Here is a 14,425-nt window from a genome sequence, read left to right as displayed (position 1 = left end):
ATTTGAGGTCAATGCCTCTGTAGGAAATCGATATGTCATGGGAAATGGAAGATCTCTGGCTGTGTGCTCAGAGAACCGAGTTCTTTGGGCACAGAGCTTGGAAAAAGCGACTCAACAGATTTTAACATTGTAAGCCAGTGAGTTGTTTGTTATGTCTCCCCCTCACTATGAAACGGAGGCACCTCTTTCTCTCTTATTAGTGAGAGAGAGAGCCTGTGGTATGTCGAATACTAGGTGAACGAGTAGCCTTTGGGGTACTGCAAGTCTGTGTCTTTATTGACGCTTTGCTGCACGCTTGAGTGCTTGGTGGGGGCTGCTGATGCTTTTTTGCTGGTGGGGGGGTCATTATTTTACTGCTGCTTGCATGTGGGAGGGGGAGCTGATGGGCTTTGGGGTGCTAACAGTTAACTGTCATTCATTCTTTGGTGGCGCTCCAATGTTTTCATGGATGTTTGCAAAGAAAAACAATTTCAGGATGTATATTGTATACATTTCTATGACATTAAATGTACCTTTGAACCTTTTGAAACTTGGTAGCAATGTAATTGGGACAACCATGTTAGTTATATCCTTAGGAAACTTTCTTTTCAGATACTGATAACAGTCAAATTAATTTTTCTATCCTTATTTAATTACAAAACTGCAATTGTTGGAGCCTGGGGTTTGTAGTTTGGAGATTGTTTGGTTGTTTCAGCGCTCTGCAGTCTCCGAGAGGCAGAGGCAGCATATGGGAACCTCGCAGCGAGAAGGCTGCGGGATGGGCTACGAGCCAATGTTCATTTCGCTGATTAAAGCTTCCATTGTTCATTGATTAAAGCGACGGGGGAGATTGAAACATCAAGATGAATGTGGAAGGTGAGAACCCGCTGCCTGCCTTTTGATCATCGGTGGGATCACTTACTGCTGGAGAGGGAAAGACCTGCAGCTCTTCCTGGAGAATGTTACCCAGGTTTTCTGCATTTTGGAAATGGATTTGGACTACAGACTTTTTCTCAGTCTCATAGTTTTTTATATTCAGTGTTTTTTGCCCGATCTTTCTCATTTTTTTTGTGTGTGGGAGTAGGGGACAGTGCCTGTTCCATTTTTGGCGAGGAGGGATCTGGAGCCGATAATCGTACTGCTGTTCTCTTCTTTCTTGGTTTCATGGCTATTTGGAGAAGAAGAATTTCAGAGTTGTGTACCATAAGACCATAAGATATAGAAGCAGAAGCAGGCCATTCAACACATTGAGTCTGCTCTGCCAATCAATCATGGGCTGATCCAATTCTTCCCACTCCCCTGCCTTCACCACATACACTTTGATGCCCTGGCTAATCAAGAACCTATCTATCTGCCTTAAATGCACCCAGTGACTTGGCCTCTACAGCTGCTCATGGCAACAAATTCCACGGATTTACCACCCTCTGACTGAAGTAATTTCTTCTCATCTCCTCACCTAAATGGACATCCTTCAATTCTGAAGTTGTGCCCTCTTGCCCTGGACTCCCCTATCATGGGAAATAACTTTGCCATATCTAATCTGTTCAGGCCTTTTAACATTTGGAATGTTTCTATGAGATTCCCCCTCATCTCCTGAACTCCAGGGAATAAAGACCATTAGCTGCCAGATGTTCCTTATACTGTAACCCTTTCATTCCTGGAATCATTCTCGTGAATCTTCTCTGAACCCTCACCAATGTCAGTTTATCCTTTCTAAAATAAGGAGCCCAAAATTGCACACAATATTCCAAGTGTGGTCTCACGAATGCCTTTTAAAGCCTCAACATCACAGCCCTGCTCTTATATTCTATACATCTAGAAATGAATGCCAACATTGCATTCACCTTTTTCACCACCGACTCAACCTGGAAGTTAACCTTTAGGGTATCCTGCACAAGGACTCCAAATCCCATTGCTTCTCTGCATTTTCAATTCTCTCCCTATCTAAGTAATTGTCTGCTTGTTTATTTCTTCCACTAAAGTGCATGACCATACACTTTGCAACATTGTATTTCATTTGCCACTTCTTTGCCCATTCCCCTAAACTATCCAAGTATCTCTGTAGGCTCTCTGTTTCCTCAGCACTACCCACTTCTCCACCTATCTTTGTATCATCGGCAAACTTAGCCACAAATCCATTAATCTCATATTCCAAATCATTGACATACGTCATAAAAAGCAGTGGTCTCAACACCATCCCCTGTGCAACTCCACTGGTAACCAACAGCCAAGCAGAATAGGATCCCTTTAACACCACTCTCTGTTCTCTGCCAATCAGCCAATGCTCCATGCATGCTACTAACTCCCCTGTAATTCCATGGGCTCTTACCTTGCTAAGCAGCCTCATGTGCGGCACCTTGTCAAAGGCCTTCTGAAAATCCAAGTACATCACATCTACTACATCTCCTTTGTCTACCCTGCTTGTAATTTCCTCAAAAAATTGCAGTAGGTTAGTCAGGCAGGATTTTCCTTTTGGAAAACCATGCTGGCTTTGTCCTATCTTGTCATATGCCTCCAGGTACTCCATAATCTCATCCCTAACAATTGATTCCAACATCTTCCCAATCACTGATGTCAGGCTAACAGGTCTATAGTTTCCTTTCTGCTGCCTCCCACCCTTCGTAAATAGCAGAGTAACACTTGCAATTTTCCAGTCATCCGGTACAATGCCAGAATCTATTGATTCTTGAAAGATCATTGTTAATGCCTCCGCATTCTCTCCAGCTACTTCCTTCAGAACACGAGGGTGTATTCCATCAGGACCTGGAGACATATCCACCCTCAGACCATCAATCTTTCTGAGCATCTTCTCAGTCGTAACTTTCACTACACAAACTTCACTTCCCTGACACCCTTGAATGTCCAGTATACTGCAGACATCTTCCATTGTGAAGATTGATGAAAAATACGCATTCAGTTCCTCTGCCATCTCTGCGTCTCTCATTACAATATCTCCGTGTCATTTTCTATTGGTCCTATATCTACCCTCAACTCTCTTTTACCCTTTATATACTTTAAAAAGCTTTTAGTATCTTCTTTGATATTAGTCACCAGCTTCCTTTTGTAATTTATCTTTTCCTTCCTAATGACCTTTTTAGTTTCCTTCTGCAAGTTTTTAAAACCTTCCGATCTTCTATCTTCCCACTAGCTCTGGCTTCCTTGTATGCCCTCTCTTTTGCTTTTACTTTGGCTCTGACTTCACTTGTCAGCCACAGTAATGGCCTTCTTCCCTTTGAAAATCTCTTCTTATTTGGAATATATCTGTCTTGCACTTCCCTCATTTTTCGCAGAAACTCCAGCCATTGCTGCTCTGTTGTCCCTCCTGCTAATGTCTCTTTCCAATCAACCTTAGCTAGTTCCCCTCTTATGTCAGTGTAATTTCCTTTATTCCACTGAAATATGAACACATTGAAATTTAGTTTCTCCTTCTCAAGTTTCAAAGTGAACTTGATCATATTGTGATCACTTTCCCTAAGCATTCCCTAACCCTAAGCTCTCTTATCACCTCCAGATCATTGCACAACAGCCAATCCAGCACAGCCGATCCCCTAGTGGGCTCAACAACAAGCTGTTCTAAAAAGCTAACCCTTAGACATTCTACAGATTCTCTCTCTTGAGGTCCAGTACTGACCTGGTTTTCCCAATCCACTTTCATGTTAAAATCCCCAACGATTATTGCCCTTCTAACATGCTTTTTCTATCTCCTGCTGTAATTTGGAATCCACATCCTGGCTGCTGTTTGGAGGCTTGTATACAACTGCCATTGGGGTCCTTTTACCCTTGACATTTCTTTACTCAACTCATAGAGACTCTAAACCTTCTGATCCTATGTCATCCCTTTCAAATGATTTAATATTATTTCTTATACACAGGGCCACACCACCCCCTCTGCCTACTAACACACTGTATAGCCTTCAACGTTCAGCTCCCAATGGCAGCCATCCTTTAGCCAAGTTTCAGAGATGGCCACAATGTCATACTTTCTAATCTGTAGCTGAATTTCAAGATCGTCCATTTTATTTCTTATGCTGCCTGCATTCAAATGTAACACTTTCAGTCCAGTATTTATTACTTTCTGTTTTAATTGCACCATGCTTCTATTGCCCTGTAACTCATCCCACTGGCTGTGAGATTATGCCCCATCTCCTACCTATCCTTTCTATCAACTCTGTTGCACACTATCTCTGATTTATTTCTGTTTTCCCCTTCCTCAGCCCTATCATTCTGGTTCCCCTCCCCCTGCCAAATTAGCTTAAACCCTCTCTAACTGTTCTATTAAACCTGTCTGCTAGGATATTGGACCCCTTTGGGTTCAGATGTAACCCATCCTTTTTGTACCGGTTGTACCTGCCCCCAGAAGTGGCCCCAATGATCCTGGAACTCGAAGCCCTGTCCCCTACACCTGTCTCTCAGCCACGCATTAATATGCGTGATCATGCTATTCCTGTGCTCGTTAGCACATGGCACAGGCAGCAATCCTGAGATTACTACCCTGAAGGTCCTGCTTTTCAGCTTCTTACCCAATCTCTCTGAATTCTCTCTTCAGGACCTCCTCCCTTTTCCTACCTATGTCATTGGTACCAACATGTACTGAGACTTCTGTCTTTTCACCTTTTCCCTTCAGAATACTCTGCACCTGATCTGAGACATCCTGTACCCTGGCACCTGGGAGGCAACACAACATGCGGCTATCTCTATCAAACTGACAGAATCTCCTGTTTATTCCCCTCACCATGGAATCCCCTATGACTACCGCATTCCTCATCTTCTCCTCTCCCTTTGGCACCACGGAACCAGGCTCAGTGCCAGAGATCTGATCGCTATGGTCGTCCTCTGTCAGGACACCCCCCTCAACAGCATTCAAAATGGGATGATGATTACTGGGGAGCCACCGGGGTGCTCTCTACTATTTGAGCTCTTCCCATCCCTTCCCTTACAGTCACCCACTTATCTAACTCCTGCAACCTCTGAGTGACTAACTCCCTGTAGCTCCTCTCTGCTTTCGCTCGCTTTCCCTAATAATCTGTAGGTCATCAAGCCGCAGCTCCAGATCCCTAACATAGTCTCTGCGGAGCTGCATCTCTGTGCACCTGGCACAAATGTGGCCATCTGGGAGACTGGAAGATTCCCAGGATTCCCACAACTGATACCCAGAACAAAGTACTAACCCTACACCTACAGACATGCTCTCTATTCCTAAACAAAAATGCAATAAATGATCCTTTGAACCTTTTGAATCTTTTTACTACTTTTCAGAAGGACTGTTATATAGCCTTGCTCACTTTGAGAGGTTAACGTTACAGACTTCAGAACCCTCCACAATGAGCATTCAGTTCCAGGGGATTTATACGTTTTAGGTACCTTAACTTTTCCAGTATTTTCTCTGTAATAAAATTAATTACTCAATGTGTTTCATTGTCTTTGGACCTTTGACTCTCCACTGTTCTAGTACATTTGTTGAGTATTCAATTTGGATAATACCACATCCATCACTCTGTCTTTTCCTGCTTCAGTCCATCATAATGAAACATTTACTTTTGCTCATCTTTTCCTTTTTCCTTTGTCAAAGAAACTATTACCGATTTTTAACTATATATTTCTTTCTGTCTTCCTCTCATCAATTTTTGAATGCAATACCATATTATAAAACTCTTTCAATTGATAGCTGTTTTTTATAGGCTGTGTATAGCCATTAATGGATCTGTTTCCTATAAGGCTTTATTTCACAAAGGACTATCCTTCACAGAGAATTATGAAGTACTTGACATTTTATTATTTGCCTTCTGGCAAACATCTTAATCTAGCTTCCTTATTTATTTTAGCCAGCTTGCTCTTTATATCATTATAATTGCCTAGTTCCAGCCTGAAAATTGGAAATCACCTGTTTTTAAAGGGATAAGCATATTTTTCTTTTGGTATTTATGCCAAATCAAACATTGCAAAAAAAAAAATCACAAATGGGTCAAAAAGAGAGTTGAAACCACTGAAAAGCAGTCAAGCAGCACCCACATGATTTCTAGTGGGAGCACATGCAGCTGCCAATGATTTCCTGCCCTGCAAATAGCCCTCAGCCCTTAAAGGTACACTGGCCATGGCAGCCAGACAGCAGAAAACACACACGGCAGCTGCCTTGGAAAAGAGGTTGCAAAGGAGTGAGGGAAACTTCCAGATCAGCACAGAGACATACTAATGAGAGTGATGCATGGTCTTATACACTTAGAGGAAACACAAACCAGAGAGCTGAGAGCATTGCCTCTTGCAAATGTGAACATACCTGCACTGTAGAGAAAACACCAGAGGAGGTGTTCAGATGAGCTGCATGGTAATACAAATACAGCTCTCTTACAGAGAAGCATATACACACACACACACGCACGCACGCGCACACACACACACACACACACAAACATACACACACACACACGCACGCACGCGCACACACACACACACACAAACATACACACACACACACACACACACGCACGCGCTCACGCACACACAGACAAGTGTTGTATTGTAAATACATTAGCTGCTATGGTATGTTCAGGGAGGGCAGGTGAGGGGAGTTTCATTTAGGGGTAAGATAGAAAAGCAAAATGGAGGAAAATGTAATCCATTTCTGTATGTAATTCTGTATTGTCTCATTCCTTTAATAAAAAATTAAATTAAAAAATCATAAAATAATGCACTTGCACACACATACAGTATATACTAAATGCCAATCCCTATGTACAGATTTCATATGCTCCCACCCTCAGCCCACCTTCTATTCTACCCGCTCTACCCTCACAACGAGGTCCAGCTACCAAAGTTAGGATAGTGAACTGCAGAATAAGCAATTATAATGATACAAGGGGCAAATTGGCTAAGATAAAAAGGAAACTAGAATAAGATGTTTGGAGGTAGACAAATAATGAAATAAAAATTATTTCATAATTCTTTATGAACACATTCATTTAAGAAATAAAACTTTCTAGGAAGGGGATCCATTCATAGTTATACACCGCCAATAAAGAAAATTCGTGAATACCCTTGACTCTTCAAAGAAGAATCAGAGTGAGCTCACTGAGACAGAAGACAGACCATCGCAAGTTCAGTTCCTGTCAAAAATAAAAATAAAGATTAATAATAACAATAACTTATTCATAGAGCATCTTTTCCCACAGACAATGTAGTTGAAAGTACTTTACAATGGCATAAAGTGAAAACATGAAAATAAAAGACAAAAAAGTTTTTTTAAAAACAAGGTTATACAAATGAGGTTTGAGCTGGTGTTTGAAATGTCAACTGAGTCTGCATCCCTTGTAGTTTTGGGATTGAGTTCCACAGTTTAGGAGTGTAGTTAAAAAAAAACAGACCTGCCAATTATTTTTTGAGGGCAGTTGTTTAAATTTAAGAGACCGGTAGAAGACTTGAAAGCTTGAGTAGAATTATAAAACAAAAGTGATTCTGAGATGTACACCGGTCCCAGACCATTGAGAGTTTTAAAAACAAGCGAGAGAACTTAAAAATCAATTCCAAAAGATACAGGAAGCCAATGCAAAGTAGTTAGGATGGGAGTGATATGCTTTCTCATCCTGGTTTTAGTTTAAAGTCTAGCAGTGGCATTTTGAATGAGTTGAAGTTTATTCGTAGACTGCTTTGTGAGGCCAGTAAAAAAGTGCCTTGCAGTAATCTAGTCTATTCAATATAAAGGCATGATCCAGCTTTTCAGCAACATTACATGACAGAAACAGACATAACTTTGCAATATTTCATAAGTGTAGAAATGCTGCTTTGTTCACTTCCTTTATATGACCATAAAACCATAAGGCATAGGAGTAGAATTAGGCCATTTGGCCCATCAAATCTGCTCCGCCATTCCATCATGACTGATCCTTTCTTCCCCTCCTCAGCACCACTTTCCGGACTTAGAACTACAGAACCATAGAACATTACAGCACAGAAACAGGCCTTTTGGCCCTTCTTGGCTGTGCCGAACCATTTTTCTGCCTAGTCCCACAGACCTGCACCTGGGCCATATCCCTCCAAACCCCTCTCATCCATGTACTTGTCCAAGTTATTCTTAAATGTCAAAAGGAAGCCCACATTCACCACTTCATCCCGCAGCTCATTCCACACTTCCACCACTATCTGCGTGAAGAAGCTCCTCCTAATGTTCCCTTTAAACTTCCCCCCCTTCACCCTTAACCTATGACCTCTGTTTTTTTTTCTCCCCCTAGCCTCAGTGGAAAAAGCCTGCTTGCATTCACTCTATCTATACCCATCATAATTTTATACACCTCTATCAAATCACCCCTCATTCTCCTATGCTCCAGATAATAAAGTCCTAACCTATTCAACCTTTCTCTGTAACTCAGTTTCTCAAGTCCCAGCAACATCCTTATAAACCTCCTCTGCACTCTTTCAACCTTATTAATATCCTTCCTGTAATTAGGTGACCAAAACTGCACACAATACTCCAAATTCGGCCTCACCAATGTCTTATACAACCTCACCATTACATTCCAACTCTTATACTCAATACTTTGATTTGTAAAGGCCAATGTACCAAAAGCTCTCTTTACTACCCTATCTACTTGTGACGCCACTTTTAGGGAATTATGTATCTGTACTCCCAGATCCCTCTGTTCTACTGCACTCCACAGTGTCCTACCATTTACCTTGTATGTTCTACCTTGGTTTGACCTTCCCAAGTGAAATACCTCACACTTGTCTGCATTAAACTCCATCTGCCATTTTTCAGCCCATTCCTCCAACTGGTACAAATCCCTCTGCAAGCTTTGAAAACCATCCTCACTGTCCACTACACCTCCAATCTTTGTATCATCAGCAAATTTGCTGATCCAATTTGCCACATTATCATCCAGACCATTGATATAGATGACAAATACCAATGGACCCAGCACTAATCCCTGTGGCACACCACTAGTCACAGGCCTCCACTCAGAGTAGCAATCCTCTACTACCACTCTCTGTCTTCTCCCATTGAGCCAATGTCTAATCCAATTTACTACCTCTACATGTATACCTAGTGACTGAAACTTCCTGACTAACCGCCCATGTGGGACCTTGTCAAAGGCCTTACTGAAGACCATGTATACAACATCCACTGCCTTCCCTTCATCCACTTTCCTGGTAACTTCCTCGAAAAACTCTAATAGATTGGTTAAACATGACCTTCTCCCTGTAACCTTTGATGCCGTGTCCAATGAAGCACCAATCTCTGCCCTAGTACACCCAACGACCTGGCCTCCACATCTGCCTCTGGAATAAATTCCACAAATTCACCACCTTCTTACTCTATCCTGAGGCTGTGCCCTCTTGTCCTAGACTCCCCCACAATGGGAAACATCCTTTCAACATCTACTCTGTCCAGGCCTTTCAACATTCAAAGGTTTCAATGAGATCCCCTTCATCTTTCTAAATTCCAGCAAGTACACGCCCAGGACCATCAAACTTTCCTTGTATGATAACCCTTTCATTCCCAGGATAATCCTTGTGAACCTCCTCTGAACGCTCTCCAAGGCCAGCATATACATTTTTTTGTGGGATTTAAAATTCAAACCTGAATCAAGGATAATATCCAGGCCTGTTACTTCGGATTTTACAACCGGAACCAAGTTCCCATAACAAGTAGCTTTATTTGTCAGAATATTGAAGAATCCCGTGAAATGCTCGGTTTGCGACAGCAACCAACACAGTCCAAGGATGTGTTGGGCAACCCACAAGAGACTCCACGTCTTTGGTGCCAATGTAGTATGCCCTCAGCTTACTAACTCTAACCCGTACAGTACTGTACAAAGCTTTTAGATGCATTCTGTACATATAACTGGGATAATTTTATATATTGCATTGTACTGCTGCCCCTCAGGAAACAAGATTCATGACATGTGTGACTGGGTCTCTATAGTGGACTGAGAGTAGGAAGGAGACAGAGAAAGGGAAATCATGTAGAGAAAGGGGGAAGGGAAAGGGGATGTAGCAGGATATCAGGAAGCACTAGAGAGACAATCTGTAATGATTAATAAACCATTTGTTTGGAATCAAATGACCTAGCTTGGCATCTCAGAGCTGGGCATGTCTGTACCCATGCCATCAACCCCAGGAACTCCTCCTTTGCCACTGGTATTACACCTCACCACCCCGCCCCCCATGCAGCTCTCCACCCTCGCCAATACCAATGTCCTTTGCTCCCACCATATTTACAAACTCGCTTTCCACGTTGACAAATACAGTACTGTGCAAAAGTCTTTTGCACACAGTCTAAGACTTTTGCACGGTACTGCCCGCCTTTGGGGTTTGGGAGGAAACGCATGTGGTCACAAGGGTAGAGAGGACCATCTTCCTCCTAGAGTCAAAAAACCCAAGCAATCTTATCAGTCAAAACTAAATGAATCTCTCAAATAAGCTCAGTATCTATTGCATTCCCTTTGGTTTTGCTTACAGCTAACAACGTTATATGCTGCTGTCACCATCGAGCTGTTTGTCTTCAAGTTACATGTGTGGTTATCTTCTGCTTTGTTTACACAGGGTATAAGGATAGCCTCCCCCCCACCATGAAATCATCACCAAGAGCAGAAGGTGCATTGGAAGAGGGGGGCAATGATCTGACATGAGAAGAACATCACTTTGCCAGACATCCCACAGTACCTCAGGCACATAAAGGCAAATGGGAACCTGCCTCTGTGGAAGCAGAGGCAACCCTCACCCAGCAGAAGAGTGAAGGGAGCAGCAGTTTTGCATCCAGCATTTGGGACAACTGAAGAGACAGAAGCAATGGTGGAGTAGACTGGGGCCTAGCCATCATCATCTCTGAAGTCCCTTGCGGGTGCAAGTTCAACGTGTTGTCATCCCTTCCTTTGAAAGCACATTTCATCTCCCACTTCTCAAACTATCGCATTAGCTACACTCCACAGCCAGTCATCTGTGAATTTTCTCTCATTCCCTCAGAAGTCTCTTTAAAGCCAGCCCATCAAGTCTACGTCAGTACTGCAATGCAGTTCTGGGACTTTGAAACCTACATACTAAGACATGAAATAAGGAATGCGTAATTTAACTGAGTAGTACTAAGTTTTTTGTGAAGGTATGATTTGATTTTGCTTTGTTATAAATTAGCCTCAACAACATTGTGGAAGCAGTATATATTCTTGTCTTGGTAATGAATACTATGCAGAGATAGGTGACATAGTGTGGCAGCTGCTGGGACTGGTGCACAAGACCGAAAGCCTAAACACAATCACAGACTGAACCAAAGTTGAGCTTTCGATTGAACAATAAACCTGAGTTCAAGTGCTCCTTAAATAGCCAATACATGGCCGCCAATTAGCAGAGCGGGGCCTGAATCTTTAAAGGGACTGCACACATTAACCGTACTCTGGAGAGTTGGAGTGTCTAAACCCCGGAGGCTGGCACAGTCAGGTGTGTACTGTTCTTATTCCTGTAATGCCAGTCTGTTCAATATGAACATGTCTGGCTTCAATGCTGACTAGCCGTCATTGCTATTAACTGACAGTCCAAAGGGTTTAAGATCGTTTGTTCAGAAACACAGAGCAGAGCTGATCCAAGGAATGTATGCTGTGCGCAGAAGTCACAGTTGTTTAGTCAAACTGCCATTGATCAAGAAGTACACAGAATCTGTTTCAAACAAATTGCATTATTTGATCATGATATCGTCTACTGATGTATTATGTTCACTGCAGGTTGATCTGCATAACAAGATGTAAGGGATTTTAATGTATCAACTGAATTTTGGGTACCATGTTGGCGTGGAGACTATAGAATGGGGAGGACCATTACTCTGCATTAAGGAATTTAATTTTTCAGGTTCCTGATAAAACTAACCTTTTCATTGGGGACTCATATATATCCCATGCACCCAATGCTTCTCTCCTCTGGGAAATGTAAAACCAGAACAGGAACATCCTCCAGTTGTCCAACTGTACTCCTGCCCCTTTTCTGGCTCTACCTCACAGCTCTCGGTCTCTGGCCTTCCTACCGCTCCTCCTCTAGTTTAGGCTGCTGTTCTCAATTAAGAGGATTGTGCAATGTTCAGTACAAGGTGACAAAGTCACCACATCTGCTTGGTGTATACTCCGGAGAACCTGCAGTGTCCTTTGGATTATTCCCCTATGATCCTGGTTGTATAACTGTTCCCACAGTTGGGCTACACACTAGTAAAAGGAGACAGAAATGTACTGTACAGAGTAGTCCTTGTTCCTTTGAGTTGTGTCAGCAATTGCAAATGTCCACCAGTACACATTTCACTAGAAATATTGTGTTCTACAGTAATACCTCACAGAAACAGGCCCATCCATTGAGATGTTCCCACAACCAATGATCTCACTTTATGGACTCTTTACTTTGCTATTTCATCTTCTTATTATTTATTGCTATTTATTTATGTTTCCTTTTGCACAGTTGGTTTTCTTCTGCACTCTGGTTGATCTTTGATTGATCCTGCTATTGTTACTAATCTGTAGATTTGCTGAGTATGCCTGCAAAAAAAGAATCTCAGGGTTATATGTGGTGACAGATATGTACTCTGATAATAAACCTTACTTTGAAATTTGAAACAACTCCACACAAACCATCAACCAACATTTCCACTAATCTAATTTTATTCTCCCCATTTCCCATCCATTCCCCTAAATTTCATCAGCTACACACAAGGAACAATTTACAGTGGCCAGTTTACTTACCAGACTGCACAACTTCAGGATGTGGGAAGGAACTGAAGTGCCTAGTGTAAATACATGCCGTCACAGGGATGTTTCCATTAAACATGTAGAGCAACAAACAAGCAAAGTATGCTCCTAGTCCTAGTGGAACTGTGGAAAGTCAATGATAAAATGCTGCTTTGAGCTCCGGCTTGGCCCACCTTGTCTGAGTAGCGACATCATTAGATGCTTGTGTGACACCAGGGGACAGTCAGGCATGCCAGTACAGAACATGCCACAAGTGCCCAGTTCAACGATCTGTTTAGCATGTTTTCATCCAAACTGATTTCTAACCAATCTACTCTGTGTAATATCATTAGCTGGATCACACTCGAAATAAAAGTGAAGCACTATATAATCCCAGGGCTATGGTTTTAGATTTTAACAAATGTGTGAAAAGAATTCAAAAATAACATTCTATCAAATTCCAATTACTCTTCCCCGAAGAGTACCAATAATAAAATTACTAATTAAACCCAACTCATTATACAAGAAAAGGCTGAAAATAATACATTGCCTAGTAGGTTGCTTAATGTATTCCTCCGGGAAACTGTCATGAAAGCAAACCAAAAATTAATTCTCTAAGCTACATTTGTCAGGGATTGATTTGCCTAGTTGATATGAGGATTAAAATCCCCTATGATTGTTATATTAATTTTGTTTCCTGATTAATACCCTCTCCAACAGTGATGTTGCTATTGTGCGCCTAGAAACTGATCCCACCAGAGTTCTGTCTGAAATGTTGACTTATTTCTGTCTCTGGAGATGCTGTTTGATCTTCTGAACATTTCTGGTTTTATCCCATCATTGTCTTTTTGTTATGTTATTCCTCACCTCTACTTATACTTGTTCGGTATTCCCTACAGGAGATTGAGGCTGAGAGGAGCAGTGAATCAGCCATGATGAAATGGTGGAGGAGTCTTGATGGGCTAAATGGCCTAATTCTGCTCCGGTATCTTATGGTCTTATGTTCTACTTCCAAGCCAGAATTATTCCTCAGCAGTGCCCCTATATTATTCTCTAATTTTATCAGTGTAACCCCTTCCCATTAACTTCATCCTCCTGAGTAAATGCAACACATTGGCCAGAGACCAGTATATTCCTTGTTGACTTTGGTTATTTTGATAGTTGGAATTGCCATCGGAAATATTTACTCTCCTAAGTCTGTGCATGGTTTTGAACACCTCTATCAAATTTTCTCTGAAGGGAAATAAAATAACTTTTCCAGTCTATGTACATTACTGAAGTCCCTACATGCTAAGGTATTATTCTCATTCACATCTGCATCGCCAAGACTTTGACACTCTTGTTAAGCGTGGCAACCAGAATGGAGCTCAGTGCTCCATTTCAGACCCAATCAGATCCAAAATGATAAACATTTTGTTCAATTTCCTTCCTCAATAATGAAGGTAAAGTTTCAACATGCTTTAAAAACCTTCTCAATGCCTGCCAGAATTATGTGCATATACTTCCAGGTTTCTGTCACTGTAAATGCTTTAAAATTGTATAATTTGGTTTATATTAGCCTCGTCATTTTCCTAATAATTAATTCCATATTTTTCCTCATTCGATTCTATCTGTCGTGCCTCTGTGCTTTTTAATAGGTTTAAGTTCTCCTGAGATAGTTCACTTTTTTTTCTCTTCAGTAATTACTGCATTGCTAAGTTTTATGTCATCTCATACTTTAAAATTATGTTCTTTGTATTTATCCATTTATCAGTATCTGT

The sequence above is a fragment of the Hypanus sabinus genome, chromosome 3, assembly GCF_030144855.1.
Source record: "Hypanus sabinus isolate sHypSab1 chromosome 3, sHypSab1.hap1, whole genome shotgun sequence".
In the NCBI taxonomy this organism is placed as follows: Eukaryota; Metazoa; Chordata; class Chondrichthyes; order Myliobatiformes; family Dasyatidae; genus Hypanus; species Hypanus sabinus.
The sequence above is the reverse complement of the archived record's forward strand: the minus strand, read 5'-3'. Positions refer to the sequence as shown.